Source organism: Bos javanicus, chromosome 5 (genome assembly GCF_032452875.1).
Source record: "Bos javanicus breed banteng chromosome 5, ARS-OSU_banteng_1.0, whole genome shotgun sequence".
NCBI lineage: Eukaryota > Metazoa > Chordata > Mammalia > Artiodactyla > Bovidae > Bos > Bos javanicus.
Window position 1 is genome coordinate 87,766,274 of NC_083872.1, and position 16,092 is coordinate 87,782,365.

A 16,092-nucleotide genomic window follows, 5' to 3' on the forward strand; every position below is an offset into this window, starting at 1 on the left:
CCTGGGATAAATCCCACTTAAGCATGGAGTATAGTTCTTTTTATACAGTGTTGGATTCAATTTGCTAATATTTTGTTGAAGATTTTTACATCTATGTTTATGAGAGATACTGGTTTGTAATTTTATTTTCTTGTAATGTCTTTGGTTTTGAAATTTTGGTAATAAAAAAACAGCCTCATAGAATGAATTAGGAGGTATTCCCTTTGTTTCCATTCTCTGAAAGAAATTGTAGAGTGTTTACACAATTTCTTCCTTAAATATTTAGTAAAATTCATTAGTAAACACCTCTGATGCTGTTTTGTAAGGTTATTGCCTACTGATGCAATTCGTTTACTAGATGTCAACCTACTCACATTGTTTATTCCTTCATGTGTGAAAGTGAAATTGAAAGTCGCTCAGTCGTGTCCGACTCTTTGTGATCCCATGGACTACAGAGTCCATGGATTTCTCTAGGCCAGAATACTGGAGTGGGTAGCCTTTCCCTTCTCCAGGAGATCTTCCCAACCCAGGGATCAAACCCAGGTCTCCCACATTGCAGACGGATTCTTTACTAGCTGAGCCAGAAGGGAAGCCCTTCATTTGTGAGGTTTGGCAAATTGCGTTTTTCAAGGAATAGCTCCATTTCATCTAGGTTATCCAAGTTGTGAGCATAGAATTCATCATAATGTTCCTTTCTTATTCTTTTAAGGTCCATTGATCTACAGTGATGTCTATTTTTTCATTTCTAATGATAGCTATCTGTGCCCTCTTTTTTTTTTTTCTTCTTACTTTTTTTGTTCAGTCACCAAGTCTTTTAGCCTGGCTAAAAGATAATCAGTTTTATAAATCTTTTCAAAGAAACAGCTTTTGGTTACACAGTTCTATATTGATTTCCCACTTTCAATTTCATTGATTTCTGCTCTAATTTTTATGATTTCTTTTCACTGATTTAATTTGGATTTAATTTACTCTTCCTTTTCTAGTCTCCTAATGTGGAAACTTGAATGACTGAACTTAGACCTTTCTTCTTTTACTAATATATGCATCCAATGCTATTTGTTTCCAAAGCACTGCTTCTATTACATCCCACACATTTTGACAACTCATATTTTCATTTCATTTTCAAAATAATTTTAATCATAAATAAACTTTATAATTTCTCTTGAGCTTTTTTCTTTGTCTTGTGTGATGGGGGTTGCTTAATCTCCACATATTTGGGGATTTTTTTAGTCAGATTTCTAGTTTAATTCATTGTGATCTGAAGGCAGATGTTGTATAATTTCTATTCGTTTAAGTTTTTCAAGATGTGTTTTATGGCCCCAAATGTGGTCTGTCTTGATGAATGTTTCATGTGAACTTGAGAAGAATGTGTTTTCTTCTGTTTTAGATGAGGTAGTCTATAGATGTCAATTATATCCAGCTGATTGATGGTGTGTTGAGTTCAACTATGTCCTTACTGATTTTCTGCCTGTTGGATCAGTACGTTTCTGATAAAGGGATGTTGAAATCTACAACAATGATGGTGGCTTCATTACTTCTCCTTGCAGGGCTACCAGTTGCTGCCTCATATGGATTAATGCTCTGCTGTTAGTCACATACATATATTGTTATACCTTCTTAAAAAACTGACACTTTGTTATTATGTATGCATTTCTTCATCCTTGATAAGTTTCTTTGCTCTGAAGAGTGCTTTTTCTGAAATTAATACAGACCGTCTGTTTTCTTTTGCTTAGTGTTAGCATGATGTATTTTTCTATATTCATTTATTTTTAATATACATGTGACTTTGTACTTAAAGTAGATTTCTTATAGACAACATATAGTTGGGCCTTAGTTTTATATGATGCACTCTGACAATATTTGTCTTTGTATTGGTGCATTTAGACCATGGACATTCAAGTGATTACTGATATTATTGGATTAATAGTTACCACATTTGTTGTTTTATATTTGCTGCCCTTAGTCTTTGTTCCTATTTTTGTCTTCCACTCTTTTTCTGCCTTTGTGGTTTTAATTAGCATTTCATACCATTCTACTTTCTTTCCTTTTCTGTGTGTCAGTTATACATTCCCTGGAGTTTGCAGTACACTTTTGCAACTAATCCAAGTCTAGTTTTAACTAACACTATACCATTTCATGGGTAGCATATTTTATAGTAACAAAATAATTCTAATTCCTTCTTACCATACCTTGTATCCTTGCTTGTTATTAATTTCACTTATTCATGCTGCTGCTAAGTTGCTTCAGTCATGTCCAACTCTCTACGACCCCAGAGACAGCAGCCCACCAGGTTCCCCCGTCCCTGGGATTCTCCAGGCAAGAACACTGGAGTGGGTTGCCATTTCCTTCTCCAATGCATGAAAGTGAAAAGTGAAAGTGAAGTCACTCAGTTATGTCCGACTCCTAGTGACCCCATGGACTGCAGCCTACCAGGCTCCTCCATCCATGGGATTTGCCACGCAAGAGTACTGGAGTGGGTTGCCATTGCCTTCTCCGCACTTATGCATAAGCATATATATATATGATACATACATATGTATCCATAGTTCAATATACTGTTGCTATTGTTTTCTTGAACAAATTATCTTTTAGATCAAATAAGAATAAGAAAAATAAAAAAATTTATTTTACCTTCATTTATTGCTTGTTTAGTGCTCATCCTTTCTTTATATAGATCTGACATTCTAACCTTATTATTTTCTTTCTCTCTAAAGAACTTCTTTTAATACTTCTTGTATGGCAGGTGTACTAGGAACACAATCCCTTGGTTTTTGTTTGTCTGAAAAAGCCTTTATCTCTCCTTCACTTTTGAAGGATAATTTTGCAGAGCAGAGAATTCAAGATTGGTAATTTTTTTCTTTCAATACTTTATTTTGCTCTGCTCTCTTCTTGCTTGCATAGTTTCTGAGGAAATTTTGGATGTAATTCTTGTCTTTGTTCTTCTATAGCTATTTTTTCCTCCCTGTGGCTACTTTCAGGATTTTCTCTTTATCTTTTACTTTCTTTAGTTTGAAAATAATATCCCTCTATGTAGCTTTTTGGCATTTATCCTGCTTGCTGTTCTCTGAGTTTTCTAGATCTGGGTTTCAGGTCAGTTGCTCAGTTGTGTCTGACTCTTTGCGACCCCATGAACCACAGCACGCCAGGCCTCCCCGTCCATCACCAACTCTCGGAGTTCACCCAAACCTATGTCCATTGAGTTGGTGATGCCATCCAATCATCTCATGTCGTCCCCTTCTCCTCCTGCCCTCAATCTTGCCCAGCATCAGGGTCTTTTCAAATGAGTCAGCTCTTTGCATCAAGTGTCCAAAGTATTGGAGTTTCAGCTTCAACATCAGTCCTTCCAATGAATATTCAGGACTGATCTCCTTTAGGATGGACTGGTTGGATCTCCTTGCAGTCCAAGGGACTCTCAAGAGTCTTCTTCAACACCACAGCTCAAAAGTATCAATTCTTCCACACTCAGCTTTCTTTATAGTTCAACTCTCACAACCATACATGACCACTGGAACTGGGTTTGGTGTCTCACAGTAATTTGGGGAAATTCTCAGTTGTTGTTTTAAATATTTCTACAGTTCCTTTCTCTCTTACTTCTCATCCTGTTATTCTCATTATGTATACATTTCATCTTCTGTAGTTGTCCCATAGTTCTTGTATATTCTGTCCTGTTTTTTAGTCTTTGTTTTTTGGATTTGGAGGTTTCTATTGATACAGCCTCAATCTCAAAGATTCTTTCTTCAGCTATATACAGTCTACTAATGAGCTCATCAAAGTCATTCTTTATTTTTGAACAGTGTTTCAATTTCCAGCGTTTCTTTACTGTTCTTTCTTAGGAATTCTGTTTACATTAATAAGCTGTTTTGCTTGCTATACATCTTTACTCATAGAGCCCTTAGCATTGTTGTTTTTGTTGTTTAGTTGCTAAGTCATGTCCATCTTTTTTGTGACCCTATGGACTATAGCCTGCCAAGGTCCTGTGTCCTTGGGATTTCCCAGACAAGAATGCTAGAGTGGGTTGCCATTTACTTTTCCAGGGGATCTTCCTAACCCAGGCATTGAATGTGTGTCTCCTGCATTGGCAAATGGATTTTTTAGCACTGAGCCACCAGGGAAGCCCAGCCCTTAGCATATTAATCATAATTGCTTTAAATTCTCAGCCTGATAATGTCAACATCCCTGCCATGCCTGGTTATGACAAGACAGACAGCCAGCTTGCTCTTCAAATTGTAATTTTTGCCTTTTAGTATACCTTGTAACTTTCTCTTGATAGAAGGACATGACGGATCAGGTAAAAGCAATTGTTGTAAATATGCCTTTAGTAATGTGGTGCTAAGATTTGAGGACAGGGAAGCTATGGGAAGGGGGGAAGTTGTCTACAGTCCTATGATTAGGTCTCAGTGTTATAATGAGTCTGTATCTCTAGAGAGCGAACTTCACAGTGTTTCCCAGTCCTCTCCCCTCCACCATTAGGTGGGAAACGATGGTTATAGCTGACAAGAGCTGAGTGTTTCCTTTCTGCCAGGTCAGTTTGGTTCTGCTAATACTACATCAGGTTAGACTCTGGTTAACCAGCTTTTTCAGAGACCAGGACTTAAGAAGAATAGAGACCTCAGACATATTTCAAAATTGTTTATTTTCCTTCCCCTTTCAATAGCACAAGGGGACTTTCTGCACTATTTACTGTGAGACTCCGGTTGAGTTCCTGGAGATAAAACTCACAAAAGTGTGTGTGTTGTGGGAGTGACTCTGATGACTAGATTCCCCTGGAGTTTTTATCTCTCATACTGGTCCAAACTGAGCATCCAGAAATTCATCAGTTACACCCAAGTTTTCTTATCCTGGTGGTACTGGTTCCACTGGCAGTTCTCACTCATGGGTCTCTAGTTCAGTAAGCTGTGACTCCCATATCTGCCTGTCTGTCTCTCCAATCTTAGGGACAATGCTTTGCCCTTTGTCCTCATCTCTCTTCAGATCAAGAAGAGTTTTTGATTTTTCAGTCTGTTCAGCTTTTCCCTTGTTAAACAGAATATCAACTTCTAAGCTCTTTACATGCAAAACCAGAAATCCAAACTTTCTTGATTACAACATCTTTAATGAATCAGTAATTTTTTAATAGAATGTCTAAACCAAGAGAAACACCCAACAGTTATGTTTGTTAAGTAGAAAGGCTCAGACTACTTAATAAATATTGATGTCCAACATCTTATCAGTCGTTTTGAAAAGGAATAACGCACATCAATTGAAATAAAGGTGTTTTTTTAAAGTAACTGCAATTATTTAGCAAGAGGATATATAAACCTACAGTGTATAAACCTACAGCACAAACCTTAAAATGAGATTGAATTCCACCTCCTTCATTTTCTATTTCACATTGATTGCAATGTGAATTTGTTTTCCATCACAGCAATCACAAAAAAAAAAACCTCAGCTTTGCAAAGCTATGACATCATCAAAAGGAACATGGCACAATCTAATGTTGAAATAGCAATTTGTTTAAGGATAGGTGTTTGTGCAGTCTGTCAACCATCAAATATTATTGTGTTTCTTCAAGAATTTAGAGTACCCTACAGTGCATCTGGAAAAGGTCAGTTTTCATTCCAATCCCAAAGAAAGGCAATGCCAAAGAATGTTGAAACTACCACACAATTGCACTCATCTCACACACTAGCAAAGTAATGCTAAAAATTCTCCAAGCCAGGCTTCAACAGTACGTAAACTGTGAACTTCCAGATGTTCAAGCTGGATTTAGAAAAGGCAGAGGAACCAGAGATCAGATTGTCAACATCTGTTGGATCATTGAAAAAGTGAGACAGTTCCAGGAAAAATGTCTACTTCTGCTTTATTGACTATGCCAAAGCCTTTGACTGTGTGGATAACAATAAACTGTGGAAAATTCTGAAAGAGATGGGAATACCAGACCACCAGACCTGCCTCTTGAGAAATTAGTATGCAGGTCAAGAAGCAATAGTTAGAACTGCACTGGAAGCAATAGTTAGACTGGTTCCAAATAGGAAAAGGAGTGCATCAAGGCTGTATATTGTCACCCTGTTTATTTAACTTATATGCAGAATACATCATGAGAAATGCTGGAATTTCTCATGAAACACAAGCTGGAATCAAGATTGCCAGGAGAAATATCAATAACCTCAGGTGCAGATGACACCACCCTTATGGCAGAAACACTGAAGAAGAACTAAAGTGTCTCTTGATGAAAGTGAAAGAGGAGAGTGAAAGAGTCGGCTTAAAGCTCAACATGCAGAAAACCAAGATCATGGCATGCAGTCCCATCACTTCATGGCAAATAGATGGGGAAACAATGGAAACAGTGACAGACTTTTTGTAGGGGGGAGGGGGGGGCTCCAAAATCACTGCAGATGGTAACTGCAGCCATGAAGCTAAAGGACACTTGCTCCTTGGAATAAAAGTTATGACCAACCTAGACAGCATATTAAAAAGCAGAGACATTATTTTGCCAATAGGGGTCCATCTAGTCAAAGCTGTGGTTTTTCCAGTAGTCATGTATGGATGTGAGAATTGGGCTACACAGAAAGCTGAGTGCCGAAGAATTGATGCTTTTGAACTGTGGTGTTGGAGAAGACTCTTGAGAGTCCCTTGGACTGCAAGGAGATCCAACCAGTCCATCCTAAAGGAGATCAGTCCTGAATGTTCATCAGAAGGACTGATACTGAAGCTGAAACTCCAATACTTTGGCCACCTGATGTGAAGAACTGACTCATTTGAAAAGACCCTGATGCTGCGAAAGATTGAAGGCGGGAAGTGAAAGGGAAGACAGAGGATGAGGTGGTTGGATAGCATCACAGACTCAATGTACATGAGTTTGAATAAGCTTCGGGAGTTGGTGATGGACAGGGAAGCCTAGCGAACTGCAGTCCATAGGGTTGCAAAGAGTTGGACACAACTAAGCAACTGAACTGAACTGAACAGTGCATCTGAGGGCTGGCTGCAGTGCCCTGAAAGTGTTGGTCACTCAGTCATGTCTGACTCTTTGAGGTCCCATAGACTGCAGCCCTATGGACAGTGGAGTCTGGTGAGCCACAGTCCATCGGGTCGCAAAGAATCGGACATGGCAGAGCAACTAACCCCTTAGACTGAAACCCTGTAACCAGGCTCGTCTCTCCATGAGACGAGCTCGTCTCTTTCCAGGCAAGAATACTGGAGTGGGTAGCCATCCCTTCTCCAGGGGATCTTCTCGACCCAGCAATCAAACCCCAGTGTCTAGCACTGCAAGCAGATTCTTTACATCTGAGCTACCAGAGAAGCCCACAAAGGGAACCATGCTGCCTGAACAGGGACTTGAACCCTGGATCCTCAGGTTAAAAGTCTGATGCTCTACCAGTTGAGCTATTCAGGCAGTGCCCTGGGGGGGTTGATAAATGGTACATCTACCCAAAGCAGTGAACAGTTATAAGATCCAATTAAAATAAATTAATTAATTTTTTTAAGTTGTGTGAAATATCTTTATATCATCCTATGAAACGATCTTCAGTATCTTGTTAAGTAAGGTGGGAAGGAAAAATGTATAAAGCATATTAGCGAAAGAAGGCAAAAGATGAATATAAATACATTTTTCTTATGTTTAAAAACTGGGAGGGAAATCAAAATTGTTTCCAAAATTCACCCACAGACACAAGAGGAGGACAGAGTAGAGGATTCTGAGACAAAAGTTAGGTTTTTTTAACTACATATTGCTTTTTAGATTTGACTTAGGAAACATATACAAATGTTACATAATTATTAGCAATTTTAAAAAACAATTTCTAAAAATAGAAAGTTAAATGAAGCAAATCAACTTAACTGCATATTGATTTTGTATCATAACCACACACAGAGTAACTACTTCATGTGATTTGAAAACAAAACTAGTACTAAATTATTCAAAGGTTTTAAGAACTACAAAAACATATTAAGCTATGCCATTTATCATATTCTTATTGGTAGTGTTGATATTGTTACTCTGAGACTATTTTGTGTGTACTGTGGGTTAAAACAAATTAACGTTAATGTTGTTGAGAATTTAACATGAAAGAAAGTAGTTACAGATGTAAATAATGTAAGAGTAAAGAAAAGAGTCTTAGTCCTATAGTTAAGTTGGGAGAGTCAAAATAAGTTCATGAAAATATTTTCTATTTTTCTTGTTATGGTTTCTCAGATACACCCATCATTTAAAAGTGCACATTTAATTTCCAAATACATGGAGTTTCTTAAGTATCTTTTATATTAATTCCTTATTTTGATATCCAGTTCAGTTCAATCACTCAGTCATGTCGGACTCTTTGCAACCCCATGGACTGCAGCACGCCAGGCCTCTCTGTCCATCACCAACTCCCGGAGTTTACTGAAACTCAAGTCCATTGAGTCAGTGATGCCATCCAACCATCTCATCCTCTGTCATCCCCATCTCCTCCCGCCTTCAGTCTTTCCCAGCATCAGGGTATTTTCAAATGAGTCAGCTCTTCACATCAGGTGGCCAAAATATTGGAGTTTCAATTTCAACATCAGTCCTTCCAATGAATATTCAGGACTGATTTATTTCCTTTAGGATGGACCAGTTGGATCTGCAGTCCAAGGGACTCTCAAGAGTCTTGTCCAACATCACAGTTCAAAAGCATCAATTTTGATATTAATTTGTCATTTAAATGCTTCTTCTCTGCAATCACCCCCTGTAGTTTTTTTTTTTTTTTTTGGTCTCCTAACTTTATTGAGGCTTTCAATGGCTAAGTCAAAGAGCTCTCTTGGTAAATGTCACATAGCACTTGAAAATGCAAGGGCTATTTTCAATATCTTTTGATATTGATTTCTAACATAATCCACAGTGATAAGAGAACAAACTCTGTATGATTTCAATACCTTTAGACTATGAAATTTCTGCACTTCATTTTATGGCCCTGGATATGTTCCAGTGTCTTCTAGTTTATAGCCTATGGGAACTTGAATAGAATTTGTATCCTCCTGTTGTGTGAAAATTGTATAAATGTTAATCATATTGAGTTGGTTCATGGTGCTTTTCAGGTCTACTATATCCTTCTACTTTTCTATATATTCATTCTATTAATTTTTGAGAATCTGATATTGAAAATCCAACTAAAAATCTTAATTTATCTACTCAAAAAAGTTATAACAGATAGTATAACTGTATGTAACTTTGTTCTATATGTTCCAAGGTTTCTATAAATGCATTATCATACTTCCATAATTTAAAAATAAAAAATAAAGAGAAAAAAATGAGTTCATCAAATATGTTGTCTTAAAATATACATATGTTTCTTAACTCTAGCCCTAAAGTGGCACCCAGCATCAACACAAGCCTACAGAGGACAGCCAGTATGACACTATGACTAGTCAATTTCTCTTCTCTTTAGTGAAGAGAGTATCTTCTGGGTCCTCCTGGGAAAAAGTCAACTGATGAGTTCTCTAGTTTTGTATAATTAATCCACACCACTCTACTCACTTCTATTAGCCTTTTAAATCACTTTCTCAATCCTCAGCTAAGACAGTCCCAGAATCTCAATTTCATTTATTGTAGATTGTTTTTTCTTCCACAAGCTTCAAGGAACCAACCACCCCAGCAGTGCATTATTATACAGAGTGAAGTAAGCCTGAAGGAAAAACACCAATACAGTATACTAACGCATATATATGGAATTTAGAAAGATGGTAACGATAACCCTGTATACGAGACAGCAAAAGAGACACTGACGTATAGAACAGTCTTATGGACTCTGTGGGAGAGGGAGAGGGTGGGAAGATTTGGGAGAATGGCATTGAAACATGTAAAATATCATGTATGAAACAAGATGCCAGTCCAGGTTCAATGCACGATACTGGATGCTTGGGGCTGGTGCACTGGGACGACCCAGAGGGATGGTGTGGGGAGGGAGGAGGGAGAGGGGTTCAGGATGGGGAACACATGTATACCCGTGGTGGATTCATTTTGATGTTTGGCAGAACTAATACAATTATGTAAAGTTTGAGAATAGAATAAAATTAATTAAAAAAAAAAAAAGGAATGGTTCCAGGCATACTTGTCAGAACATTAGGTCCTGACTCATGGAAGGATAAGCCCAATCAATGTACTCTCACTTATCCCACTTTATATTCTGTCCCTCAACTCCAGCACTTTGAAGTCCATTCCAAAACATTTTACCTTGCTTTCTGCCAAAATATATTAGCCAGATCTAATTTGGGGTGACTTGGTTTGGGGGTGACTAAGCCCTTTTCCTCCCACAAAATGAACAATAATTTCCAGTTGGCCCATGCTGAGACCTAATCTTAGTTATTGGTTTAGAATAGAAGGTTGTAAGGGCAGATCCAAGGAGGGCAAGTGTCATCTTATGAGGTTGCTGCCTCAGGTGAGGACTTTGCATGGTATCCAGGCAATGGAGACTAGGGGAGTGGGTCTGTTCTACTGGAAAATTGGGAAACTGAGAGTTGGAGAATTTCCAGTACATCTGTTAGGGGAAACACTGACTGAAACTGCCCGCCCTGACCAGGAACTACAGTAGCAATTTGCATGAGCACTTCCTGGTAAGAAGCATGAAATTAATAAGCCACCACCAACCAGAAGAATTCAGGAAAGATCAAAAGGAGACACCAGTCCTTAAGTCCCACCAACCTCTCAGAATCCTTCTCATTGGCAGAGCAGTGCAACACTACCAGGAAGGACCTTGAGTCAGACTGCTTGGCCAGACATGACCTGGAAACAAACCCCATCACCATAAAATCTGAGACTGCAAGCCACATGGCAGAGGAGTTCTTCCAGTTTCCCTCACCCCACTGCTTTCCTCCTGAGCACCCCTTCCCAGTAAAGTCTCTTGCTTTGTCAGGACATGTGTCTCCTTGGATAATTCATTTCCAAGTGCTACACAACAGCCTACTCTCAGTTCCTGGAAGGGGTTCCTCTTCCTGCAACATATCCACTTAACATCCCTGTCTTACTGCTACATCTGTAGGGCCTCAGCCCTTCCCTAAGGGTCTTGACTTGACTCTAGAAGACTTTATTGGTGGCATATACACAGTCTTCTAACTCTATTAATCTCACAATTAGGTCCAAGGCCTAATTTTCTGTACCATCTTCCCTCTTGCTTCAGAATGTGAGATTCTCTGTAAATGCTACCCCAGAGGCCTCTGGCTTTCACACTGTAGCTTAAGTTGATAGCTGACTGACTCAACTCAGTTATTTTCTTTCTTTGGCATTTAACAACAAGCAGCCAAATCCAAAATTTTTATGATTATTATTGCCCTTTTACCTCTTAATTACTTGAGAAACTGTATTAACAGTGCATCTTCTCTAGTATTCCTAAGACAGTCAACCTCAGGTCTCACTAACGGTGATGTTACCACATACCAAGCACTGTGTCATCATCACACTTCCATCAGAAACATTAATTACTGTTGCCATCTGGTCAAGCGCTATCCAGTTCCAGAACCCCACTCATGTATCAGCTGTTTTGTTTGCTGGTCCCCCCAGAAGCAAGTGATTGAAGCATTCAGTGCAAGTAGTTTATTTGTGAGGTGATCCCAGGAAATACCAGTACAGTAGGGGTGTAAGTTAAGAAAGAAAAAGAACCTGTGGTCTGGTACTGGAGATGGAGGAAGGCTAAAATGTCATTAAAATAAGAAGTTATGTATCCTCAGAAAAAGAACTACTTTGATTTCAACGGAAAGTAAAGGGAAAAATCGAAAGGGGGGAAAGAGAATAAAAGAAGTTTTATTTAATTCCAAAACTATTTTGATTTTAAAAACTTTAACAGAAGTTATTTAAAGTTATAAAGTTTTAAAGCCCTTTCTAATGTACTTTATATTATTTCATTAATTTTCAAGGTCTAAATTGTATTAGTCAGTGATGCAGCCTCTAGGCTATGCATATCCTGAAACCGTGTCAGCGTTTTTTAAGATTCTATTGTGATGTTTGCTCTGAGACTGGCAATATTTAAATAATTCTGGCTTGCAGCACATCATTGCAAGCTATGAATTTATTAAATTTGAAAAGACGTAGGCAAAGATTCATTTTTTAATTAATTAATTTTTTATTGAAGGATAATTGCTTTACAGAATTTTGCTGTTTCCTGCCAAACCTCAATATGAGTCAGCCATAGGTATACATATACCCCCTCCTTTTTGAAACTCCCTCCCATCTCTCTCCCCATCCCACCTCTCTAGGTTGATACAGAGCCCCTCTTTGAGTTTCCTGAGTCATACAGAAAATTCCCATTGGCTATCTATTTTACATATGATAATGCAAGTTTCCGTGTTACTCTTTCCATACATCTCACCCTCTCCTCCCCTCTCCCCATGTCCATAAGTCAATTCTCTATGTCTGTTTCTCCACTGTTGCTCTGTAAATAAATTCTTCAGTACCATTTTTTCTAGATTCCATATATGTGTGTTAGAATACAGTATTTATCTTTCTCTTTCTGACTCATTGCACTCTGTATAAGAAGTTCTAGGTTCATCCACCTCATTAGAACTGACTCAAATGTGTTCCTTTTTATGGCTGAGTAATATTCCATTGTGTATACATACCACAATTCTTTATTCATCTGTCGATGGACCTCTAGGTTGCTTCCATGTTCTAGCTATTGTAAATAGTGCTACAATGAATGGGATACATGTGTCTCTTTTGATTTTGGTTTCCTCAGGATATAAGCCTAGGTGTGGGATTGCTGGGTCATACGATGGTTTTATTCCTAGTTTTTAAAGGAATCACTATGCCGTTTCCCATAGTGGCTGTGTCAATTTTACGTTCCCACCAACAGTGTAACAGCATTCCCTTTTCTCCACACCCTTTCCAGCTTTTATTGTTTCTAGATTTTTTGTTTGTTTGTTTGTTTCTAGATTTTTGAAGAGGGCCATTCTGACAGAGAGAAGCAACCCCATGTCCAAGGAGTGGTGGCTGCACGAGCACAGGAAGGCCAAGAGGAGCTACTCCATGTTCAAGGTCAGGAGGGGCGGCGGTGAGGAGATACCCCTCATCCAAGGTAAGGAGCAGCAGCTGCACATCGCTGGAGCAGCTGTGAAGAGATACCCCACGTCCAAGGTAAGAGAAACCCAAGTAAGATGGTAGGTGTTGCAAGAGGGCATCAGAGGGCAGACACACTGAGACATAATCACAGAAAACTAGTCAATCTAATCACACTAGGACCACAGCCTTGTCTAACTCAATGAAACTAAGCCATGCCCTGTGGAGCCACCCAGGACAGGTGGGTCATAGTGGAGAGGTCTGACAGAATGTGGTCCACTGGAGAAGGGAATGGCAAACCACTTCAGTATTCTTGTCTTGAGAACCCCATGAACAGTATGAAAAGGCAAAATGATAGGATACTGAAAGAGAAACTCCCCAGGTCGGTAGGTGCCCAATATGGTACTGGAGATCAGTGGATAAATAACTCCAGAAAGAATGAAGGGATGGAGCCAGCAAAAACAATACCCTGTTGTGGATATGACTGGTGATAGAAGAAAGGTCCAATGTTATAAAGAGCAATATTGCATAGGAACCTGGAATGTTAGGTCCATGAATCAAGGCAAATTAGAAGTGCTCAAACAGAAAGTGGCAAGACTGAACATCGACATTCTAGAAATCAGCTAACTAAAATGGACTGGAATGGGTGAATTTAACTCAGATGACCATTATATTTACTACTGCGGGCAGGAATCCCTTATAAGAAATGGAGTAGCCATCATGGTCAACAAAAGAGTCCAAAATGCAGTACTTGGATGCAATCTCAAAAACGACAGAATGATTTCTGTTCGTTTCCAAGGCAAACCATTCAATATCACAGTAATCCAACTCTATGCCCCAAACAGTAATGCTGAAGAAGCTGAAGTTAAACGGCTCTATGACCTACAAGACCTTTTAGAACTAACACCCCAAAAAGATGTCCTTTTCATTACAGGAGACTGGAATGCAAAAGTAGGAAGTCAAGAAACACCTGGAGTAACAGGCAAATTTGGCCTTGGAATATGGAATGAGGCAGGGCAAAGGCTAACAGGGTTTTGCCAAGAGAAAACACTGTTGGAAGAGAGCAAACACCCTCTTCCAACAACACAAGAAAAGACTGTACACATGGACATCACCAGATGGTCAATATCGCAATCAGATTGTTTATATTCTTTGCAGCCAAAGAAGGAGAAGCTCTATACAGTCAGCAAAAACAAGACCGGGAGCTGACTGTGGCTCAGACCATGAACTCCTTATTGCCAAATTCAGACTGAAATTGAAGAAAGTAGGGGAAACCACTAGACCATTCAGGTATGACCTAAATCAAATCCCTTATGATTATACAGTGGAAGTGAGAAATAGATTTAAGGGACTAGATCTGATAGAGTGCCAGATGAACTATGGACAGAGGTTCATGACATTGTACAGGAGACAGGGATCAAGACCATCCCCATGGAAAAGAAATGCAAAAAAGCAAAATGGCTGTCTGGGGAGGCCTTACAAATAGCTGTGAAAAGAAGACACGTGAAAAGCAAAGGAGAAAAGGAAAGACATAAGCATCTGAATGCAGAGTTCCAAAGAATAGCAAGAAGAGATAAGAAAGCCTTCTTCAGCGATCAATGCAAAGAAATAGAGGAAAACAACAGAATGGGAAAGCCTAGAGATCTCCTCAAGAAAATCAGAGATACCAAGGGAATATTTCATGCAAAGATGGGCTCGATAAAGGACAGAAATGGTATGGACCTAACAGAAGCAGAAGATATGAAGAAGAGATGGCAAGAATACACAGAAGAACTGTACAAAAAAGATCTTCACGACCAAGATAATCACGATGGTGTGATCACTCACCTAGAGCCAGACATCCTGGAATACAAAGTCAAGTGGGCCTTAGAAAGCATCACTACGAACAAAGCTAGTGGAGGTGGTGGAATTCCAGTTGAGCTATTTCAAATCCTGAAAGATGATGCTGTGAAAGTGCTGCAGTCAATATGCCAGCAAATTTGGAAAACTCAGCAGTGGCCACAGGACTGGAAAAAGTCAGTTTTCATTCCAATCGCAAAGAAAGGCACTGCCAAAGAATGCTCAAACTACCACACAATTGCACTCATCTCACATGCTAGTAAAGTAATGCTCAAAATTCTCCAAGCCAGGCTTCAGCAATACATGAACTGTGAACTTCCAGACGTTCAACCTGGTTTTAGAAAAGGCAGAGGAACCAGAGATCAGATTGCCAACATCTGCTGGATCATGGAAAAAGCAAGAGAGTTCCAGAAAAACATCTATTTCTACTTTATTGATTGTGCCAAAGCCTTTGACTGTGTGGATTACAATAAACTGTGGAAAATTCTGAAAGAGATGGGAATACCAGACCACCTGACCTGCCTCTTGAGAAACCTGTATGTAGGTCGGGAAGCAACAGTTATAACTGGACATGGAACAACAGACTGGTACCAAATAGGAAAAGGAGTACGTCAAGGCTGTATATTGTCACCCTGCTTATTTAACTTCTATACAGAGGACATCATGAGAAACGCTGGGCTGGAAGAAGCACAAGCTGGAATCAAGATTGCTGGGAGAAATATCAATAACCTCAGATATGCAGATGACACCACCCTTATAGCAGAAAGTGAAGCAGAACAAAAAAGCCTCTTGATGAAAGTGAAAGAGGAGAGTGAAAAAGTTGGCTTAAAGCTCAACATTCAGAAAACTAAGATCATAGCATCCAGTCCCATCACTTCATGGGAAATAGATGGGGAAACAGTGCAAACAGTGTCAGACTTTATTTTTGGGGGCTCCAAAATCACTGCAGATGGTGATTGCAGCCATGAAATTAAAAGACGCTTACTTCTTGGAAGGAAAGTTATGACCAACCTAGATAGCATAGTCAAAAACAGAGACATTACTTTGTCAACAAAGGTCCATCTAGTCAAGGCTATGGTTTTTCCAGTGGTCATGTATGGATGTAAGATTTGGACTGTGATGAAAGCTGAGTGCCAACGAATTGATGCTTTTGAACTGTGGTGTTAAAGAAGACTCTTGTGAGTCCCTTGGACTGCAAGGAGATCCAATCAGTCCATTCTAAAGGAGGTCAGTCCTGAGTGTTCTTTGGAAGGAACGACGCTAAAGCTGAAACTCCAGTACTTTGGCCACCTCAT

The 16,092-nt window shown here is 39.2% G+C and overlaps 1 non-coding gene across 1 annotated transcript; it reads right to left on the bottom strand.

Annotated features, from left to right (window-relative positions):
* Positions 1–7,278: 7,278 nt before the first annotated feature.
* Positions 7,279–7,351, bottom strand: TRNAK-UUU (transfer RNA lysine (anticodon UUU)). The gene has a single exon. It is a non-coding gene; the product is annotated as a tRNA-Lys (tRNA).
* Between the last annotated feature and the right edge of the window lie 8,741 nt (positions 7,352–16,092).